Source organism: Schistocerca nitens, chromosome 2 (genome assembly GCF_023898315.1).
Source record: "Schistocerca nitens isolate TAMUIC-IGC-003100 chromosome 2, iqSchNite1.1, whole genome shotgun sequence".
NCBI classification, from domain to species: Eukaryota; Metazoa; Arthropoda; class Insecta; order Orthoptera; family Acrididae; genus Schistocerca; species Schistocerca nitens.
Genome location: NC_064615.1, coordinates 795,775,436 through 795,797,376, shown reverse-complemented (window position 1 = coordinate 795,797,376; position 21,941 = coordinate 795,775,436). Strand labels below are relative to the sequence as shown.

Sequence of the window (21,941 nt, the reverse complement as noted above, 5' to 3'; positions counted from 1 at the left end):
ACAGACCCAAATAAAACAATTCTGACTGTTGGGCTTGTTTGAGTCTGTAACTGCTTTCCGAACCGTTAAAACCTCTGATGATGATTCCAGAATTTGAAGACGAAACGTTAGGTAGAGAATATTGCCTTGGAACACGGCATAATGCCTATAATACAAATATCAGCACTGTCTCTAATAAGTATTCGATCCTGGTGATACTAAATATTGAACAATATGTAACAACTAGATGCCACACGTTCAGTCCAATGTCTGCTCTCTTAACAAGCTGTATCTGTGTAACAATCTTTACTATCTCCATGGAGGACTTTATTCAATATTTTCTACTGTTCGACTCGAAGTCCTTAGCTCATAATACATATTTAAATCATTAACGCCATGTAATTTGTGTAAGTATCTATTTTATCCGGTATCAAGAGGTTTAAATGTTTATTTCATAATATGTTTAAAATATTATAGATGACTTCCGTCCGAAGAAGATACGCCTAGGGGTAATGAAACTTGGTCAAGGTTTTACATTAAACTTATGCAACCGGTTGGCAGTATACTTCATGTGCTGAAAATATGTATGCAATCGCGATTATCCTCTAACTAGTTTCAAATTATTCGTTACGTGTCACTTTCTTACTGATCATCATTGCGTATAGTGTGTCAGGTAAGCCACAGACACTAAGCGGTGACTCACAACTCATTACTCACACACAGAACTTGCTACAGGTGAGCAAAGGAGGACTGTAGATTAACGCGGTTTAAAACCGTTATTGATGAAGTGGGAAACATCAGTATGCGTGTTGTACGTACGGAAGTTACTCATTCATTCATGATTCATTCATTCATCGTGTTCCATAGATCCTAACAAGCAGAAGAAACTTCAGGAATATAGAATGAATCAATGCGTAAATTCACAAAGGATAATTACCTTTTAAAACTTTAATCTGTGTGGAGCAATCAACAGTTAACTATCGCTACGGTTGTAAAATTAAAATTATTTTCTTGGCTGCCGAAGGACAAACCCCAGTAGACATTCATCGGAGAATGAAGAATATGTATGGGGCAGCACCTCTATCGAGAACCACCGTTGTGGAATGTTGCGCTAAGAGATGCTGCTACTTCATAACAACGCACTTTCCCATATCGCAAAGGAGAAGTTACGCCAACACGAGTGGGAGACACTCGAGCACCAACCTACAGTCTCGATCTCTCCAAATTCAAACGATTCAAATGGCTCTGAGCACTATGGGACTTAACTTCTGAGGTCATCAGTCCCCTAGAACTTAGAACTACTTGAACCTAACTAACCTAAGGACATCACACACATCAATGCCCGAGGCAGGATTCGAACCTGTGACCGTAGCGGTCGCGCGGTTCCAGACTGAAGCGCCTAGAACCGCTCAGCCACTGCGGCCGGCTTCGATTTCTCCCCACGCGATTATCACACTATCGGTCCCTTAAAAAAGACCTTAAAGGGACGACGATTCCTGCTGAACGAGGATGTGCTGCAGGCGGTTGCGGACTTCTTGATGCAGTAGGACACGGTTTTTTACCAAACGAGTCTCTGCAACCTGGTGCGCCGGTGATTTTATCTGATTGGCATATCGATTCTGGACTGTGCAGCCTTCGAACGGAAACATTTTGATCGCCTCTTAGAATAAAGTTAAACTGGTAAGGAAATTAGGTCGCAAAGAAAACAAATTATGAAAGGAGTAAAACATGGAAAAAATTAGGTTTATTATTACATCATCGATACAAACATAAATCTCTCAAGACCAATTTGACTGAGTATAGACACGACTCAGTAATGCGACAAGTGGGGATGGGGGTGAGAGGGGGGGTGAGAATGGAGTATCTTATCTCACCACTCAACGAAATCAATTTTGCATGAAGGCTTGGGTAGCAGATGCGAGGTCGACAGGACGAGTCGTTCATGCCTCGTTTGTTTGTGTGGATGCGGATTGACAGCCACCAACTGTTATCTTCCGTCTTCTGTAGCTTTACAGTGATCCTCTGCGTGGCTTAACTCGTTCATTCTTCCGCACTGGCTGACTTAATCCCTTAGGCATAGCTCGAACTCGGAAGCTGACACAGTGTTCTTGTGCTTGCGCTCTTAGTGATTATTGTCCGAGTTGATTACTTCACTGAGGTGGCATTAACGTAATATTTGGAGCCTAAGGTCAGACGAGGAAGTGTAGTCAGATGCTCAAAGATTCGGGAACTGGAGTACAAGCGGTAGCTGCACGGCATGGAGCGTAAAATGAGTATGTCACAAAGTGACTCTAGACTCTGGAATGACTGCAGGGATCTGACTAAAACTCTGAATAAACAATAGGTTTACATGCCCGCAGAACACAAACTAACTGTTTCTCTCGTCGTGTCCGATTTTCCATCTCTGCATTGTTAACTCTCTGATTGACTGATTGCTCGCTGTCCCATGAAATTCCCCTGACAGCTTGCTGAACGTCGAATCTGATTCCTCCGACTGCCTGCTCACCGTCTGATCAGGTTCCTCTGATTGCCTGCTCACTGGCGGATCTCTTTGACTGACTGTCTGCTCACCCTCTGATATCATTGACTCACTGTCTGATTTTTCATTGTCTTCCTCTTCCCATTGACTGTCTGATCACTATTTTCTCTGGTTCCTCTAAGGAGCTGGATTTTCCATTGTATCGTCTTTGTCATTGGTTGACTCAATTTGCGATCCTAGCCAATAACCGATCGACGCTGTGTAAGTACACTGCTCGATTCTCATACAGGATGAAAATTTCTAATCTTGCCGTGACTGGTATGTAACCCAGGAACTCCTGTTTCGTAGTCAAGCGTTCTTCATCGTGGTACTTCACGCTGTGGGGTGCAGCTCCCTTGAGTATTGCTTCAAGTATTTGTCTGCATATCTGAATTGTCAAAAACACGTACCCAACTACAAATGCACTTTTTTGTAACAAGAATCCCTGCGTTTTGTTCAAGCGTCTCCTGCCGTCTTTTTTTACATACGGAAGGCGTACGATACGACATGGTGATATCACATCCTCTCCACGCTTCATGGGTGGGGCCTTCGGGGTCCGCTCCCGATTTTCATACGAAATTTTCTGTCGCTTCGTTCCTTCCGCGTGCAAGCTGCGGCCTCCCATAGTTTCTCCCGAGTTAGAATGGGGTCCCGTAAGGATCTGTCTTGAGTTTCTGTCTCCTTTAAGTCGCAATTAATGGGCTCGCTGAGGCGGTGGGAACGTCTGTCTCAGCTTCCTAGTATGCTGATGACTTCTGCCTATACTATAGCTCCACTGGCATTGCAGCTGCTGAACGGCAGCTGCAGGGCGCCATCCGCAAGGTGCAGTCTTGGGCTGTAGCGCATGGCTGCCAGTTTTCGGTTGCCAAGACTTGCGTTATGCGTTTCTGCTGGTGTCGCCCTGTTCACCCTGAGCCACGGCTTATCTTGACGGCGGACCTCTTGCTGTGGGGGAGACGAATCGGTTTTTGGAATTGCTTTTTGATACCCAGTTGACTTGTCTCCCTCATATTCAAGATGATTCATATGATATCAGAGACACAAACGTGCTGGTGGCATTTTAACACTCTTCGTTACTTGAGTCACACCAGCTGGGGTGCCGATCGGTCTACCCTTCTACGGTTGTAGCAGTCCCGTCTAGATTATGGGAGCCTGACTTACGGTTCGTCATCTTCCGCGTTGCGGTTGCTTGACCCCGTCCTTCACAGCGGGATCCGACTCGCCACTGAAGCTTTCCACACAAGCCCTGTCAACAGCATACTTGTGAAGGATGGTGTCCCTCCATTTCGGATCCGGTGCCAACGATTACTGGCCGCTTATGCTGCACACGTTTGTAGCTTGCCGGGCATCCCAATTACAGTCTGCTGTTCCCCAACTCGGTCGTTCATCTGCCAGAACGGCGGCCCCGGTCAGAGTGCACGATCTCCGTTCGTGTCCGGGCTCTTCTCTCTGGGCTTGACTTTTTTCCCTCTCCCGCCTGTTTTCCGGGCCCATATACGTCTACCTCCGTGGTGTGTGCCGCGCCCATACCTTCGGCTCGATTTGGCACAGGGCCCGAAGTACTCAGTCCCTCCTCTAAGGCCTTCTACCGCCACTTTAATTCACTTCTTGCCGCGTTTCAATGCTCTGACGTGGTCTATACCGATGGTTCGATGGTTTCTGGTCGTGTTGGGTATGCTCTTACTCTAGGGGATCATTCTGAACAACGCTCATTGCTGGCTGGCTCCAGGGTTTTCACTGCCGAGCTGGTAGCGATCTCTCGCGCCCTAGACTATATCCGCTCCTGCTCCGGTGAGTCCTTCGTTATTTGTAGTGACTCCCTGAGCGGTTTACGAGCTATCGACCAGTGTTTTCCTCTCTCTCGTCTGGTTATGGCTATCGAAGAGTCTCTCCATGCTCTTGCCCGTTGCGGCCGCTCCGTGGTCTTTGCGTGGACCCCAGGTCATGTCGGCATCCCGGGAAATGAACGAGTGGACACGCTGTCCAAACAGGCTGTCAGTGCCCCGGCCTTGGAGATTGGCCTTTACGAGTGTGATTTCAGGTCATTTTTGCGGCGGAAGGTACTTGGTGCCTGGTATGATGAATGGCGCATCCTGCCTTCATCCAACAAACTTCGAGTCGTCAAGAGACTACAGGTGTGTGGCGCTCCTCCTTGCGTGCCTCCCGCAAGGACTCATTTTTTCTCTGCCGGCTACGCATTGGCCACACCTGGCTGACGCACGGTCGTCTCTTGCGCCATGAGGACCCACCTCTCTGTCGCTGCGGATCAGTGTTGACAGTGGTCCACATCTTGTGGCCTGTCCGTTTTTAACTGCGCTCAGGCAGACGTTTGCGCTGCCTGATACGCTCCCTGCACTTTTATCGGATGACGCTGCAATGACAGACTTAGTTTTGCGTTTTATTCGGGCAGGGAGCTTTTATCACTCAATCTGAGGGTTTGTTTCTTTTGTGTGTTGCGTCTGTCCTTTGGCCTCCGGTTTTAGATTGGGGCTTTTAGTGTGTCTCTTGGTGGTTGGCTTTTCCTTTTTATATCCATGGTTGGCCAACCACTGTGCCACTCTGTGATTTTGTTTCCTACTTTTCTGGTCTTTGTGTCTTTCTTGTTCTGTGTCGTCCCTTGTTACCTCTTTTACTTGTTTTTATTCCTTGTAGGTTTTTATGGTCGTTGAACAAGGGACCGGTGGCCTTTGTAGTCTGGTCCCTTCAACCCCCACAAACCAACCAACCAACCAAGTGTCTCCAGCTGTTTGTTACTTGGCGGAGTCATTCACATTGTCCGTCAGATTTTAAATGGGGAAAACTTTTCTGATTGAGGCAAATACTTCAGTCAAATTCTACCTGCTTGACTTTTTGAAAATTCTTGGAATAGGGAACTGACAGAGTAGCAAGACACAAGTCAGAAGCGCAAGGAGGGATTACTATCACCCACTAAGGAGAGACTAAAGATAAAAAGCTAGATATATACGGGCATCTTAAACAAACATACAGAACAAGATACGAGACACTATCAAGGTGCGCTGGTAGTGCTTCCTGAATGAACATGTGGAACAAGACTTTTAGTGCCAGTGGTACAAGCTTCTTACCGAAAAAAATAAGGTTTCCACTGTCCTCTCCACCCTTAGCTGTTGGAACGGCTAGAAGGGACTGATAAAGTGAATGGAGTTGTGACTTACGCTGATCACATCTTGGTGGTGGTCTCTGGAGATTCTAGGTGGAAGCTCGAAGAAAATGCAAACCACGTGTTTTCAAAGATGCAGCGGTGGTGTAAGAGCAACAAATTAACAAAAACTCCAAATAATGCAACATGCTTGCTGCTTAAGGGCAAATTCTCCATAAAAAGGGATCCAAGCTTTGGTTTAAATAACAGCTCAATTGCACGAAGCGCTTTATGCAGGTATTTAGTTTTCTTCGACGAGAGAAGAAAGTTTTCACCACATGTAGATACAATCTGTCTAAAGGCTGCTAAAATCATTCACAAAATTGCCAGCGTCGGCACTGCCAGCTACAGCTTAACCCTTGACCCTGATAAACTGTACCAGAATGCAAAACTGATTGTCACTGTGCGCATTCCATAAAGTGTTTGGCTCACTGGCTCCGTCTTGTACGACACAGAGCCACCCGAAGACTTACGCAGCGAGAGGTTCTTCTAAGGATGGCGGGAGCATAGAGTACTACACGACCAGAAGGTCTTCTCGTTATCTGGGAATTCGTCCTGCTGACAATGCAGTACGATATCTTGCCGCAGCATTTTGTTTGTGGCGAAATAATATAAACCATAAGAAATTACAGGTTCCACAATAATTAATACCTTAGAACTTAGAGACTGGACACTTGGCGGATGTCAGAAGGATCGGGAAAGTGGAAATACAGGACATCGCGTATATAGTGTCGTTTTGTACTTTAGAGAGGGACCGAAAATGAATCATATCATTCAAGCAGATGCATAGTCTATTTCATGACGGCCGTCAGCATTTTGTGGCTATGACGATTTAATACCCGTTTAACATGTAGTGTTAACATGTCCACTCCTTGTGGAAGCTGGGAGACATGATCCTCCTCAGAGTGAAATTACGTTACAAATTAGGAATAGTGAAACATTCAAGTTCCTTGAACATTGTCGCAAACAATATCTCTAGGAATGAACTAAAGAAGTTTATAGTTTATATTGGAGAAAGGAGTACACTTACAACAGACGTTAACAGAAGATGGGTGATTGAGAGGTACTGCTCGAATGTTGAGGAGATGTGAAAGGATGGCGGTTTTGCCCCTGGTGAAGAAATTATGAACTCACAAGTAGAGTAAAAACGCTGCGAGATGAGTGAAGTGTTGTGCTGGTTATAAATAGCGTACCTAACGGTGGTTTAGTAAAACATAAATACATTAGTTATTAATAATAATACGACACAGTCATTTACAAATAATTGTGATGGCTCGATGTTTTTGCCTAGTCGCTCAACAACTGGACAATAAATTATAAATACAATTTCAAATCTTTCAAATTAGCTGTGTAGGTTTAATATACCCCGAGGTGGCAGAAGTCATGGGATGCCACCTCGTTTCGCGTCGGACCTTCTTTTACCCGGCGTAGTGCAGCAACTCCACGTGGCACGGTTTCAACGAATCGCTGGAAGTTCCTTACAGAAATACTCAGGCATGCTGCCTCTATAGACGTCCATAATTGCGAAAGTGTTTGAGGTGTAGGATCTTATGCACGAACTGACTTTTCTTTTATGCCCCAAGTTCAGGGGGATTCATGTCGGTCAATGTGGGTGGCCAAATCATACGCTCGAACCGTGCAGAATGTTATTCAAACCAATCGCGAACGATCGTGGTCCGGTGACATGGCGCATTGTCATTCGTAAAAATTTCATCCTTGTTTGGGAACATGAAGTCCATGATAGGTTGCAAATGGTTTCTAAGCAGCCGAATATAATCATTTGCAATGTTCGCTTCACTTGGACCAGAGGATCCAATCCATACCATTAAGGAGCCACCGCCAGCTTTCACCGTGCCTTGTTGGCAACTTGTGTCGATAGATTCCTGGGGTCTGAGCCATATTCGCAATTACCAACGCTCTTACCAGCTGAAATCGGGGCTCGTCTGAACAGGCCATGGTCTTCCAGTCGTCTATCTTCCAACCAATATGGTTATGAGCCCAGGACAGGCGCTGTAGGCGATGTCGTGCTGTTAACAAAGGCACTCGCGTCGGTCGTTTGCTGCCATAGGCCATTAAAGCCATATTTCGTCTCACTGTCCTAATGGATACATTCGTCGTACATCCCATAGTGATTTCTGCAGTTCTTTCATTCAGTGTTGTTTGTCTGTTAGCATTGACAACTCAACGCGAACGCCGCTGTTCTCGGTCGTTAAATGAAGGCCGTCAGCTACTGCGTTGTCAGTAGTGAGAGGTAATGCCTGAAGTTTGGTATTCTCAGCACACTCTTGACACTGTGGATCTCGGAATATTGAATTCCCTAACGATTTCCGAAATAGAATGTCTCATGCGTCTACCCCCAACTACCATTCCGCGTTCGAAGTCTGTCCATTCCCGTCGTGCGGTCATAATCACGTCAGGAGCCTTTTTACAAGAATCACTTGAGTACAAATGACAGCTCCACCAATGCACTGCCCTATTGTACACTCCTGGAAATTGAAATAAGAACACCGTGAATTCATTGTCCCAGGAAGGGGAAACTTTATTGACACATTCCTGGGGTCAGATACATCACATGATCACACTGACAGAACCACAGGCACATAGACACAGGCAACAGAGCATGCACAATGTCGGCACTAGTACAGTGTATATCCACCTTTCGCAGCAATGCAGGCTGCTATTCTCCCATGCAGACGATCGTAGAGATGCTGGATGTAGTCCTGTGGAACGGCTTGCCATGCCATTTCCACCTGGCGCCTCAGTTGGACCAGCGTTCGTGCTGGACGTGCAGACCGCGTGAGACGACGCTTCATCCAGTCCCAAACATGCTCAATGGGGGACAGATCCGGAGATCTTGCTGGCCAGGGTAGTTGACTTACACCTTCTAGAGCACGTTGGGTGGCACGGGATACATGCGGACGTGCATTGTCCTGTTGGAACAGCAAGTTCCCTTGCCGGTCTAGGAATAGTAGAACGATGGGTTCGATGACGGTTTGGATGTACCGTGCACTATTCAGTGTCCCCTCGACGATCACCAGTGGTGTACGGCCAGTGTAGGAGATCGCTCCCCACACCATGATGCCGGGTGTTGGCCCTGTGTGCCTCGGTCGTATGCAGTCCTGATTGTGGCGCTCACCTGCACGGCGCCAAACACGCATACGACCATCATTGGCACCAAGGCAGAAGCGACTCTCATCGCTGAAGACGACACGTCTCCATTCGTCCCTCCATTCACGCCTGTCGCGACGCCACTGGAGGCGGGCTGCACGACGTTGGGGCGTGAGCGGAAGACGGCCTAACGGTGTGCGGGACCGTAGCCCAGCTTCATGGAGACGGTTGCGAATGGTCCTCGCCGATACCCCAGGAGCAACAGTGTCCCTAATTTGCTGGGAAGTGGCGGTGCGGTCCCCTACGGCACTGCGTAGGATCCTACGGTCTTGGCGTGCATCCGTGCGTCGCTGCGGTCCGGTCCGGTCCCAGGTCGACGGGCACGTGCACCTTCCGCCGACCACTGGCGACAACATCGATGTACTGTGGAGACCTCACGCCCCACGTGTTGAGCAATTCGGCGGTACGTCCACCCGGCCTCCCGCATGCCCACTATACGCCCTCGCTCAAAGTCCGTCAACTGCACATACGGTTCACGTCCACGCTGTTGCGGCATGCTACCAGTGTTAAAGACTGCGATGGAGCTCCGTACGCCACGGCAAACTGGCTGACACTGACGGCGGCGGTGCACAAATGCTGCGCAGCTAGCGCCATTCGACGGCCAACACCGCGGTTCCTGGTGTGTCCGCTGTGCCGTGCGTGTGATCATTGCTTGTACAGCCCTCTCGCAGTGTCCGGAGCAAGTATGGTGGGTCTGACACACCGGTGTCAATGTGTTCTTTTTTCCATTTCCAGGAGTGTATTTTGTATACGCGATGCTATCGCCATCTGTGTATGTGCATATTGCTATCCCAAGACTTTTGTCACATCAATGCATGTACGAAATGAACAGTTTGCTGAGATGTAGGCTGTTTTCCCATTCAGCGCAGGCAAAACTGGAAGACGTACTAAGGTAGCCAAAAGATCAGCTATATAAATTTGCATATGACGAAACGTAATACATTTATTTCTTTCGTTTTGTTTCTTCACTTACTTTCGTTTTGTATTCTTTCTACCTAATTATGCTTCCTTCATATATATTCATGTAAACATCAAGTTAATAGTAGCAGATAAACAGCATATATATATATATATATATATATATATATATATATATATGTGTGTGTGTGTGTGTGTGTGTGTGTGTGTGTGTGTGTGTGTGTGTGTGTGTGTGAGAGAGAGAAAACGCTTACCCTACGAAAACTACTGCTTTCTAAGTTACATTTAACACTTGCTGTTTAACTGCTACTATTAACTTGATGTTTACATGAATATGTTGTTATTTTTCGAAGAAAATAGTTAGCTATATTTTTAGCAACAGAGATTTGTTTACAGCACACTACGTCTTGTTATTCAGCTTTAAAATGAACAATGTTCATCTTCTCAGTTTTCAAAACAAGTCATTTCGAATAAAATTATCGAGGAGTTGACAGCTGTCTCTGCCATGGTCATGTACAGCGCCAGGAAATTGCCAAATGAGTACTTGAGTGACACATGCTCGCGAAGGCGTGTTGGACAGCTTCAGGCAGCTATGGTACACCAGGGACTGGGACAATAGAGATATACAGGCCCTACAACGAACTTGTGACGTCACACTAATCGGCTTGTCCCCACAATCCGCGAACGCTCAACTCCGTGCAGGGCCCACGGTAAATAGATATTTAATTGAAATGTTACTACTAAAGGTCTTAAATCTGTCGCGTGCTATCTAGAATTTGCATGCATTTAAACACATAAACTCCTCTGAAATAATTATTCGCTTCTGGCTGGAGACGCCTGCTAGCAGTCGTAAGACCTGCAGTGTCACGTGCTCTGACGTAGCTGCTAAGGCCTATCTTCCTCGTGGCCTCGGCGAGACCGAGTGACGTGCAAGAGACCGGCGCCACGTTCGAAACTTCCACCTCCGCGCATGCGTCATTTTCACCTTACGCCCGAAGGTTTTCCTTTCGCGTCGCCTATATAAGGATTACACCGTGTCAACCATAACAATGAGTAGTTTTTACCATGGTAACAATGGTGGAGACCCATGAAAAGTACGAAGATTTAATTCGAAGGAGGTACTTTGAAAACATTGATTTTACGCATGCATGCATGCGAGACACACAACAATATTAGTACCATGCTGCTATCAGGAATGGAACTAATGCATTACTTACCAGAAATCACTCTAATTGAAAATTACACACAGTCTTCAATTATTCACCAACAGTAATCCTTTCGGAATTGTACTTATAATGCACCATACCTATCTCTGTAATATATACCTTTCACTCTAGGAACGTGGCTACCACACTTTATAGCTTCCTTTGTTCGGTTCTACTGCTGTCTCCGATAGATCTTCTACACACGAGTTAGATGTTTTATCCAAAGTTTGTTTATACACATAACACGTAATATTTGTGAAAACAACTAATACCCTATATACACAAGCATCAACACTGTCACTATTTACTGAATGTGTATCAAAAATAATATTAAGTTACAACCGCTTCCTTTCCTTAATAAATGCACACATTAAATCGTATTACGACCCCTATATTCGATGTACAAGTTCGCGCGTAGGAAAAAATCATTTCTCGCGAATAACGACACTTATTTGTCAGCAAGAAACTGGAATACCAAAACTAATGGCTGGGCTCGGGTTGAGCACAAACTGCATGCGGGAGAAAGTATATGCACAAACCGAAACGTATTAGAGAGCATTGACGCAATACTTGATGTGGTGTGGAATATTCATCACTCAATAATGCAATAGATCTAATGGCCACTCCATCCCTCTTAAAGCTCTGCCACTGGGGTTCTCTGCTGTTAGGTCTTACCACGATATTTTACGTACTATATTATTTAATCCACTGATCTACTGCAAATGTCTGCTTACTATTCTAGAATATTCCAACCAAGATACATTATGCAAGAAGCAGTACCTAACGTTTGTAAATTTTTAAAGAACTTCGCATTCGCTTAGATAAGCTGCTGCCTGAAAAAAAATTTGGTCTACAACTTCGCTTCTGCCGTTTTGCAATAGACGGCATAAGCGGCACGTGGGGTTCGGGTGGTTGGTCATAGGTGTAATACAATAAGCTTAGGCATCTGTAAACATAGCGCCATAAAAATATTAGTCGATTTGATTGTTCTCGATTAAGTACGTCAGCTTACGTACCCATTTCTCGCCATTTGCGGGAAGTTTTAATTTTCTGCTTTAAGATAAAGAAATCTGCGGCTGTGGCTCTTAAAATGCTGGATAACTATTAGTGGAAGAACGTGCAGAGAATGTTTTCAACGCCTTAAGAACGGTGATTTTGATGTCGAAGACCGGCATGGCGGTGGAAGACATAACGTTTTCGTAGCTACTGAAACAGATGAAGACAGTCACAGGACATCATATCGAAAGCAATTGAGGCGTTCGAACCAAGCACTGAAACACAAACCGGTGTTCGCTGGAGGAGCACTTGCGTCGTTATCCGGTGTGGTCTAGTGGCTAGGATACCTGGCTCTCACCCAGGAGGCCCGGGTTCGATTCCCGGTACCGGAAACGCGCATTTTGTTGCTCCTCTTATGCGACTTGGCCCGACTTAGCTCGAGTAATTTTGCAGCAGGTCAGTGCTCGACCCCATGTCGCAAAACCCGTCAAAATATACATGGAAACGTTGAAATGAGAATTCCTATCCCTCCCGCCGTATTCTCCATACGTTGCTCTCTCTGACTACCACTTTTTTCGATCAGTGATGCATCTGGCTGACCAGCACTTCCGATCAAATTGAATCAAGTAATGGATCCCCACGAAAGACGCCCAGTTCTTCCTCCATGGGATTCGTATGCTATCCGAAAGTTGACAGTGTAGTGGCCAGCGATGAGCAATACTATGAATCATAAATTTTTTGTAAGTTTTTCACAATAAAGCCCAAAACTTCGAGAAAAAACGGCCGAAGCAAAGTTGTAGACCTAGTACTTTTACTTACCATCAGTTTCGATCGTGCAGATTATCATTAAATAACATAAAAGGCCACTCCGGCACATCTAGCATAAACAGTACCATATTGTCAATAGTATAAGATTTACTTTCTATTGTAGTCACAACGACTGGTAAAAAAATCAGGTGCCATCAAAACTGTGATAGTGGTTAGAGAGAATTCTAAAGTTCTGCCATATGTTTTAAATGGAAATAATGACAAAATTTGAACAGGGAGGCTCTCTACAATTCATGCTCATTACTCGCTTCAAAGATTCATAACTGACAACGATTATGAGTACTCTGCGTACTCTGTTAATGCTGTGTGTTCATAATTTAATGCCTGATGGTAGTAATCGACATTTTTTGTGCTGAGCTACACTGTTCACGAGCTGTGATAGATGTCATATGACAATCGTAGTTGTGATGCCTTACGATCAATTAGCAATGTTTATGGCGATAACGAACTTCACAATCTGTGTTTTATTTTTGTCGACTTGCTGTAATCTATTATGGGTATGCTGGACTGACATTTTATAATACCTGATCTTTGTGAATATGAGTTCTTTAAGAAAAACACATCGCTCTAGATCCCCTGCACATTACCAGCTGTCGGATTTGTCTATATGTTGCGGATGTAGACTGCCGTTTGGGCCTTTCCACTGACTAATCTTATACACCTACCGGACGACATGTTGCCACCACTCAAATTCTTAGATATCCCATCAGCTTTGGGATGAGGACACGGCTTGTGTAGAGCAATGGAACAGTTAAGGAAAAAAATAAAATATCTTAAATTAAGAAGAGGGTCTGAAGACCAGTGTGTTTGTAGTGCATGAATATCACAAATATGTTAGTTTTAACCATACGTACTGAGTGTTGATAACATTTTGATGAGAGCATTGTCTGTCGCAACGCGTTGTTGGTAAGTGTTAAGAATGAATAAAGTGGAAGAACGCTACAAGTTGTGACTGGTATAACGTGCTGGTTTTTTCCTGTTGAACTATTGCTTCAGCTTGGTCAGTTTCCAATTTCGGTATCGCGTCTTGTGATAGTCCGTTAAAATTTTTTCAGTAATTCATGAACATCTTGTCACTTTATCATGATATATAAATTTTGTAAATACTTCACCCATTTATTATATCAGTGACAAGTAGCGTTAAATCTTCCGCGACGTGTGTGCAGTAACGGTGAAGGAGTGAGATGTGCGGGCCAGTCTGTATGCCAGGAGCCCTTTCCTCGCATCGCTCCTCTTTACTACGTGGTTCCTGTTTGTCTCCCTACTTCCCAGTCTACCCTCAATGTTTCCTCCATGCATAGCAAGTGTGTGTGTGTGTGTGTGTGTGTGTGTGTGTGTGTGTGTGTGAGAGAGAGGAGGGGAGGGATGTTTATGTGTGAAGTGTTCGGTGCGTATCTAAGTGGATGTGTAATCTTTTACAAGAAATTCACCATGAAATTTCGTAACTGGACAAAAACATAAAAGTAAATCCAAAACAATTGCATGACTGAAGACCTTGCACTTCGTCCACCGAGCTTGGAGGTGTGAACTGTTGCAACTCCTTTTCTAATTCATATCCTGATTGCTCATAAACACGATTCAATCACTATCAGTCAGCTCAGATTCCGTGTTGCATTCTCATACGATTTGGGGTAGCGTATACAGCCCATTCCGAGGGGCAACAACGTATTGTCTGCTTGTTGCTTTGGGTTTTCGACTGTTTTCTTATCCACGCTACTATTCTATTGTTGATTTTTGCCCCTGAGTTTGGAGCACTTGATCAAACACGTACCCACAGCACTTGCAACAACCTTGCATCCTTCTATCACGTAATCAGTTGTATAGACTCCTTTCTCATTCATTAAATATTATGTACTATTTTAAATAATTAAATAATTTCGCACAAATCTCTCGCCTGTACGAAAATATTGCAACTTCTACTACGATCTGCTCTTTACTTTGCAATCTTCTGTGAACCTACTCATCTGCAGCTGAACACTTTGAATCGTGAAAGTTGACCAGTCGCCAGCTAACGTTACTGAGGGCAATTAGCAGCTTTTTCTAATAGAGTTATCCTCAATTTGAAATGATATCTACCTTTACTTATAACTATCAGATTTCTCGAATTTCTTGTGAAGAATATTTGCTGTTACTCATTTTTATCTCTTTTTTTTATTTTTAGTGCAACTTAGTTACTTTACAGAGGCCAACTTCGTTTTAAAAATAAATAAATATTACATGCTCATATGAATAACGTAACAAATCACTCTTTCTTGCAGCATAGCAACTAAATTAATTGACAATATTTAAAAAGCATTTCTTCTCCTTTCAAAGAGTAGGTAATTCGCCTTTCCCGGTCAGAGAGAAAAGTATCACCAACGATTCCTCCGTCTCCCAATGTCTCCTGTCATTATTCTTTATGGCATTCAGTTCAGGCCTGAGACCAATCTTTCTTTATTTTACAGTGCAGTTTCTCACAGTCGGTATTTACAGACTAGGTGATTTCTGTTTTATGTTTGTTAGACTAAGGCAATTTCTGTTTCTGTCATTTCGTCTCCTAATGCAGCAGATATCTTCCGAAGCTATAAACAAGCATGTTAACTCTCTGAGCTTGTGAAGTTTGCGAATTATCTAACTACGTCTTTGTAGAATCTGAGGACGTCTCCAGTGTTCAGGGAAAAAGTTTAGGCACAAAAATGTTTTCGATGGCGGCCTATTTTAAAAATTTTCTGTTATGTCAACAAATCGTCATTTTTACGTCTCTCCAGTCAGCCTTTGATTGTTCTTACGAATATCCGTATGTTACCAAGCCATTTAGTATTCGTTACCCATGTCATTAAGCGGTACATAAAAACTGGTACTTTATAAAACGTCATTCTTGTTTTTTCTCGTTTTTCTATATAACATTTTTTTGATCGTCTCACATATGAATTTGTACTTACTCCGTTTATGATCGACAGCCTGATCAGTGTCGTAAGTTATGTCGTAGCCAAGGTATTGGAAGTCAGATCTATTGTCTAAAGTTATTTCTGTTCAAATTGCGTGTTTTCTTCTAAAAGGCACTGTCTTGGCTTCTTATCCAGAGATTTTCGTATTGTATTCCGAGAAGGACAGTTGGAGATAAATCGACGTATTTAAATTTTAATTTTGAATGTTATGCAAATTTTTCATCTTTCTTTGACAGAATGTAATGTACTAAAATTTTCCTTCTCCGGAGCACGTTTTTCAAGTCGTGTGATGCTTTACAGAAATGTGCAGACCAGAGAGCTGCGCAATTTATTTCAGGATTTGCTTTCAGGCAGAGGCAATTAGTACAGTACATAATGGGTTAATACTGTATTTTGCGCTATATGCAAACTCTGTCGTTTGATTAACGTCCAGGGATATTGTCAGGCGTAAAGGGATTACGGCAGCGTCACGTGGGCACTTTTCAGCGGTAAATTGGTTTGTGCAGAATACGATTTTAGTTTTAAAACGTGTCGTGCGAATTTAAGCTGTTCTCTTTCCATTAAATGTTTATGCATTGTTTTTCGTCGTATTTTGTTTTCCAGAAGTCGATTTAATTTTTCTCGAATCAGCAAAAATAGTGCCCAAGTTATACTGATCTCAGTGGGATGTTGTAAAACATATTAACCTCTAATTTACTAATTTCTTTTTACTCTCAAGTAAGCTGAAAGGACAAGTAGTTTCTTACCCATTCTTGTTCTTGTGCTGAAACTGAAAAACATAAAACTCACTAAGCTTCTTTATTTCAATATAAATTATAAATCGTGTTTTTGAAGTAAGTACCGTTTTAAAATATGGCTGCTGCATTGCTGTGGGCGGCAATTCTTGCATGCCGGATGAGTATCTTGTTATATTGACTATCCACAAACACCATAATCGATGCATTAATCCGTGCTTACGATCGTTTCTGTTTATTTAAAAGACCTCAGTTAATTGAAAATCCTGCCATGTGTGAAATATGCAGAGAGATTCGTTTTCTGTGTGCAAAAGACATGAAAGCGGTCGAAATTAATAGGCAGATTAGTGAAATTTACATTTAAAGCACTATGAGCGATAGAATGCTAAGACAACAGGTTAAAACGTTACAAATGGCCATATTATTGTTCATGATGACGTGCGAATGGGTCATTATGTTTCACCATTGAAGAATTACTGAATACTTGACGCAGAAAGTTAATGCAAACGTTGAAGGAAGCAGACACTTTACGATCTATTTCTTATCTAATAAGTTGTGTCCTTTAAAAAAGTTTTACAGAACATTTAAATTACCGGAAGTTTGGCTCGCTCTGGTTACCGAAAATATCTACTGAGTTGTACAATGCTAATTTAGTAGCAAGTAATTTGAATTACCTTGAGAGACACAGGCATGAAATGTTAAGCCTAACTGTCACTGGGGACGAAATAAGATGATGTACCGTGTAATACTCCAATTGAAACAATAATACATAGACTGGATTCACTCAACACCACGAAAGAAAGGTGAACATCATGCAAACAACTTCAATCTGAGACATCATGTGCACTGTGTTTAGGGCTTGTTAGGTGATGATGGGATTTCTTTCACCTCAGGGGAACTCAATCAAACCTAAGATGTTTAACTAAACAAAAGTTCGAGGCAATTCGGCAAGACGTCTTTCTCTTCTTCTTCATGTTTATGCCTGTCCACATGCAGCTCAATTATCACAAAATCCGATCGCTTTACATGGTAGGTACCGACTTGACCTCATTCCGTGTAGTCCTGGTCTAACAGAGAAACCAACATCCATTTAAGGGTGTTTGTGACACGGCTATGGCAATGACCTCAAAAAGGTCGTTTTGCAGTGGTTTGAAAATTAGACGTCAGATTCATATGGGGATTGAATTCAATAGTTGGTTATTCGCTATAGCAGTTGTCTTAATACTGGTAGAAATTATGGTGAAAAGGAGAGTAAAGTACAGAGTTTTGTCCAACAATAAAATTGTTTAAAAATTTACGCATGCTTGTTTCACTAAATATTTAAAAAAAACCAGCAGCAACATATCAATCACAAAGCAAAACCTAGTTTGATTTCTTGGTAACATTATATGAAAGTTTGTCATCCAGTTATCAATAGGGGAGTAATAAAATTTTTCTGAAAATGCAGGGTAAGATCACACTGGCCTGAAGTACTTGGTGCATACTTTAACACTCACCTGAATAAAATAACAAAGATTATAAATAAATACATAGAAAAACAAATTAGGAACTAACTATTTTTCGGCGAATTCAAAAAGTAAATGTCGTAATGATCTAATAGCAAGGACGAAAAACCGTTTTTCGAGGGAAATGCAGAATGGCAGTATTGCTCGTTCTTCTTCCAATGAAGAAACTTTGTGAATCGGCCGAGGTGCTTACTTAATTTTGCCTGTTTTGAGATGTTTTCTTAAGGCAGCCTCTGAAAACACGGTAGCTTTTGATGCCTGCCATCTATTGAGCTCTCATTTTCAACAACTTCAAAAGCTTGATGGTAGAGAGGCTCTATTAATGGCCGTCGAGTTGATGTTCTCGGTCGCTTTCTGAAAAGAAAATGCCACTGTGGAATATGTGATTATACTCGAAGTGTGTTTATGAGGTAGGTACATGTATGTTTGGAAAAATCACTACCCAATGAGAGAAAAAATACAGAAAAGAAAACTTAAGTTGCCTAAGAAGACATGTGGGGTAAATAAACACCAACAATCAATGCATGAATACGCTAGAAAGAACGAGGGAGGTGGAGCAGTGGTTAGCACATTGGACTCACTTTCTGGAGAACGATGGTTCGAATCCGCGTCGGCCATCCCGATTTAAGTTTCCCGTGATTTCCCTAAGTCGCTCCTGGAAAATGCTGGGCAGGTTCCCTTGAAAGGGCACTGTCGATTTTCCTCCCCAACATTGAAATATTCGAGCTCAGTCCCTAATGACCTCGATGTCAACGGGACGTTGAACCCTAATCTTCCTTGTTTCCTTTTTTTACGCTAGAAGGGACTACAAAAATCAAAATACAGGTTACAGGCTGAAAGATCGCTAATAGTTTCTTGATGGAATAAAACTACGCCCGAGAACTCCTACCCCATGAGACCTGCGTACTTTTATCAAATTCCTCTATTTGCTTTTTCAGCACTCTACATATAACATACACAACTGAAGTCTTGGAGATAAAAGAAGATATTGGTAGGTTATAGCTGCCAGTTCCGGTAGCGAGAAACCGATCGATCTGACGCAGTGGTTAGCACACTGGACTAGTAGTCGGTCGGACGATGGTTCAAATCCGCGTCCGACCACCAAGATTTAGGATTTCCGTGATTTCCCTAAATCGTTCCGTGTAAATGCCGGAATCGTTCCTTGGAAAGGGCATGGCCGATTTCCTTCCCTATCCTTGACGCAAACCGAGCTTGTGCTCCGTCTCTAATGTCGTCTTTGTCGACGGGATGTTAAACCCTATCTACCTTCCTTCCTTTCTTCCAGTGGTGAGTTTATCAATTTTTAAGTAGTTTTATGTTTACCTTACACTCAGTCAAAACTGAACAAGGTTTAAATCGAAAACGAACAAAAGTCACTTAACGCATTCTTTCCAGCTGCAAGCGTTCCGCTGCCATAAGGTTCCCGAACAGAGCTCACGAGGATAACACGGCAAGTGCCACAATCCGATTTCCGAGAAACTTCACTCAGTGTCTTGGCTTATCCGTAGGTACTCGACTGTTTCTGGAAAAAAGATGGTCAAAGTTTTGTAAATATTTTCGAGGTAATTTGTGTTCATCTATCACGTGATATCCTCGGACGATAGGCTGGCACAGCGGTTAGCATCGCTGCCAGTTAACTTTCAGCCCCGGGTTCGAAACCCGGCTAATTCCTTTATTTTTTATCTTCATTTACATTCCCATATCTGTAGAAGATCACTACATGAATATTTTGCAGTGTATACTGATATAACGTTGTCCTTATTCGTCTACCAATTGTATGTAGGATGAATGAATTAAAAAAAAATATTATTATTTGAAATTCTTTTCGGTGAAATTCCTGTAGTGTATCTTGATTTCTTCCCCCCATGAACCATGGACCTTGCCGTTGGTGGGGAAGCTTGAGTGCCTCAGCGATACAGATGGCCGTAGGTGCAACCACAACGGAGGGGTATCTGTTGAGAGGCCAGACAAACGTGTGGTTCCTGAAGAGGGGCAGCAGCCTTTTCAGTAGTTGCAAGGGCAACAGTCTGGATGATTGACTGATCTGGCCTTGTAACAATAACCAAAACGGCCTTGCTGTGCTGGTACTGCGAACGGCTGAAAGCAAGGGGAAACTACGGCCGTAATTTTTCCCGAGGGCATGCAGCTTTACTGTATGATTAAATGATGATGGCGAACTCTTGGGTAAAATATTCCGGAGGTAAAATAGTCCCCCATTCGGATCTCCGGGCGGGGACTACTCAAGAGGACGTCGTTATCAGGAGAAAGAAAACTGGCGTTCTACGGATCGGAGCGTGGAATGTCAGATCCCTTAATCGGGCAGGTAGGTTAGAAAATTTAAAAAGGGAAATGCATAGGTTAAAGTTAGATATAGTGGGAATTAGTGAAGTTCGGTGGCAGGAAGAACAAGACTTCTGGTCAGGTGACTACAGGGTTATCAACACAAAGTCAAATAGGGGTAATGCAGGAGTAGGTTTAATAATGAATAGGAAAATAGGAATGCGGGTAAGCTACTACAAACAGCATAGTGAACGCATTATTGTGGCCAAGATAGATACGAAGCCCACACCTACTACAGTAGTACAAGTTTATATGCCAACTAGCTCTGCAGATGACGAAGAAATTGAAGAAATGTATGATGAAATAAAAGAAATTATTCAGATGGTGAAGGGAGACGAAAATTTAATAGTCATGGGTGACTGGAATTCGTCAGTAGGAAAAGGGAGAGAAGGAAACGTAGTAGGTGAATATGGATTGGGGCTAAGAAATGAAAGAGGAAGCCGCCTGGTAGAATTTTGCACAGAGCACAACTTAATCATAGCTAACACTTGGTTTAAGAATCATGATAGAAGGTTGTATACATGGAAGAACCCTGGAGATACTAAAAGGTATCAGATAGATTATATAATGGTAAGACAGAGATTTAGGAACCAGGTTTTAAATTGTAAGACATTTCCAGGGGCAAATGTGGACTCTGACCACAATCTATTGGTTATGACCTGTAGATTAAAACTGAAGAAACTGCAAAAAGGTGGGAATTTAAGGAGATGGGACCTGGATAAACTGAAAGAACCAGAGGTTGTACTGAGTTTCAGGGAGAGCATAAGGGAACAATTGACAGGAATGGGGGAAAGAAATGCAGTATAAGAGGAATGGGTAGCTTTGAGGGATGAAGTAGTGAAGACAGCAGAGGATCAAATCGGTAAAAAGACGAGGGCTAGTAGAAATCCTTGAGTAACAGAAGAAATATTGAATTTAGTTGATGAAAGGAGAAAATATAAAAATGCAGTAAATGAAGCAGGCAAAAAGGAATACAAACGTCTCAAAAATGAGATCGACAGGAAGTGCAAAATGGCTAAGCAGGGATGGCTAGAGGACAAATGTAAGGATGTAGAGGCTTATCTCACTAGGGGCAAGATAGATACTGCCTACAGGAAAATTAAAGATACCTTTGGAGATAAGAGAACCGCTTGTATGAACATCAAGAGCTCAGATGGCAACCCAGTTCTAAGCAAAGAAGGGAAAGCAGAAAGGTGGAAGGAGTATATAGAGGGTCTATACAAAGGCGATGTACTTGAGGACAATATTATGGAAATGGAGGAGTATGTAGATGAGGATGAAATGAGAGATACGATACTGCGTGAAGAGTTTGACAGAGCACTGAAAGACCTGAGTCGAAACAAGGCCCCCGGAGTAGACAACATTCCATTGGAACTACTGACGGCCTTGGGAGAGCCAGTCCTGACAAAACTCTACCATCTGGTGAGCAAGATGTATGAAACAGGTGAAATACCTTCAGACTTCAAGAAGAATATAATAATTCCAATCCCAAAGAAAGCAGGTGTTGACAGATGTGAAAATTACCGGACAATCAGTTTAATAAGCCACAGCTGCAAAATACTAACACGAAGTCTTTACAGACGAATGGAAAAACTAGTAGAAGCCGGCCTCGGGGAAGATCAGTTTGGATTCCGTAGAAATACTGGAACACGTGAGGCAATACTGA

The 21,941-nt window shown here is 43.1% G+C and overlaps 1 protein-coding gene and 1 non-coding gene across 2 annotated transcripts in view; both read left to right on the top strand.

The window, feature by feature from the left end:
• The window catches only part of LOC126237051 (ubiquitin-conjugating enzyme E2Q-like protein CG4502), a 644,861-nt gene that overhangs the window by 580,109 nt on the left and 42,811 nt on the right, over nucleotides 1-21,941 (top strand). The gene's annotated exons all lie outside the window — the stretch shown is intronic.
• Trnae-cuc (transfer RNA glutamic acid (anticodon CUC)) lies at nucleotides 12,262-12,333 on the top strand. The gene has a single exon. It is a non-coding gene; the product is annotated as a tRNA-Glu (tRNA).